Here is a 2,210-nt window from a genome sequence, read left to right on the forward strand (position 1 = left end):
TGTCATTGTTGGAGCGGGTTGCTCTAAGTTGAATTGACCGAATAAAGATTTGAAAGAGGGGACAACAACTTTGAAACTGATGGCAGAGCTAGAAATACCAATGATGCCATGACCAGAATTCCCAGCCTTGCAAGTAGTTATACAAAAATGAAGGACGTTCTTTTGAACAAAATTTGCTGCCTGGCTCTAAGTCTGAAAAAAAACGTATACATGAGCCAGTCAGTGATTTACATCTTAGCCCTGAGAAGTTACTACCATGTGTGTGTACAGGACAGAAGGGTGGTTGTTCTCCTCCTGGCTTTTTCAGCCAGCTGCACAGACTCTCTTTTTGCTCAGTTTACCATGGTATAAGAGCAGTAGCTTTCAAACATGTTGGATCATTCCACAGCAAGAAACAGTGGATATATTCCCAGCACAGACTTGCACATTAAAAAAATATGTAACTGAAATAAAAGTTAAATCAACTGACATGTATTTCCTATTTTCAGTATATGCCATGCATGTTCTATTTTCCACTCTATAAAAATTATTATTTTTATTCATATGTAGATAATAAGTAAATCTATAATAAAATCTATAAATTACAAATAAAATTAAAGAGACAGGTATCATTCATCCAGCTCTAGAGATATGCATAAAGCATGTATTTTCCATTTGAATAAACGTTAATCATAATTCATCAAAGGTGTGTGACCACGAAACAAGCAGTTACGGTAGGTCCTTCCACAACAGGAGAAATCTATGGGACTTCACTGCTCCTTACCTTCTGATGGGGCACCTGCTACCTGTCTGCGTTCTCTTGGCATCAATGCACACAGTTGGCACAGAGTTGATTTATGCTTATTACTCTGTTTGGACATTTTCTCTGGTTCATTTTGTATTGTTAGCTCTTCTTGCAACCTTTTTAACTGTTTGCAATCTTTGCTTTTCAGTGAAAACGAGGAAGTGAGCAATGGTGAGCTATCATAAATTAGCATCCTGTAGTATAGTAGCAAACTTATAAATACATTTGAAATTCTTAGAAATATAATATTTCTCGCAATAAATTTTGTGTAAATATTAAGAAGCCAAAACTATGCTTTTTAATATAACTTATACTTAGCATTTAATCTTTATCTTATTTGGATGTAATTTAAATATTTATTGAATATACATTATTTAGTTTAACTTAGTCTAAACTTTGATCTTATTCTTATTAATTTAAAATACTTGTTTAACACAACGATTATATTTGAATTAGACATTAAACAACCAAACATCATTTATTTCTCTTGATGACAAAATTTTTAATGTAGAGTTAATAGGAGCTTATTTGATTAGAAAACATGGGGAGAAAGAGTTGTTTGCATTACATCTAAGGTTGATGACTCTGAAGACTGTAAGAGTTACCTTAAGATGGTGACCTAGAGGCCATTTTGCTGTGGGTCAGAGGAGAGCTCCATGCACCGACAACCCCCACCCGCAGACCTGGAATGGGCTGCACCCTTTGAAAACAGCCAATCATGAAGCTACAGCTTCCCCTCACCCCAACAAAGGAGGCAACCAATCCCACCCCGCCATGGGCCCAAAAAGGCCCTTACTTGGTAATCTGCCCTCCTGAGACCAAAGCCGGAACTCTTTCACCAATAAAAACACCTTGCCCTCCCAAACCTGGCACGACTTCCCTGACTCAATCCCCACTGGACTCTCAGAACCTCACCCAGGGCCACAGACCCCAATAATGGCTTTCTAGGCTCTCTAACATGGTCTCCTTCTCTTCTCTCCTCTCTGCCTCCACCTGTTAAATCTTACAAACATATTCCTGTTTTTATTAAGCGAACAAACTTGAGTTACCTTTTATTTATCAAAGATTATCCTAGATCACATGAACTTGAAAAACACTTCCATTCATTTTTATATATTTCTGAGAACTTTAGGAATTTTTATAAGCATTTGATTTTCCTTAGGCCAATTAAATAGAGCTCTTTTACAAAATAATTTTGCCAATACCATCCAGAGGTAGAAAAATGCTATGTCTATAACATCCATACAGACAGATCCATAGAAACAGAGATCTTATAGCATTTTTTTTTAATTTTCGCCATGCCTCAGGTATGAAACTCAAAAGAATAGCTGGCTCCAAATTGTTTCCTGCATAGACCAAGTTAAAATCACCAGCAAAAAAGCTCAAGATCTTTAAGGAAATACTTTTTTTTATTGTTTCTATTACT

This window comes from Suricata suricatta, chromosome 10 (genome assembly GCF_006229205.1).
Source record: "Suricata suricatta isolate VVHF042 chromosome 10, meerkat_22Aug2017_6uvM2_HiC, whole genome shotgun sequence".
In the NCBI taxonomy this organism is placed as follows: Eukaryota; Metazoa; Chordata; class Mammalia; order Carnivora; family Herpestidae; genus Suricata; species Suricata suricatta.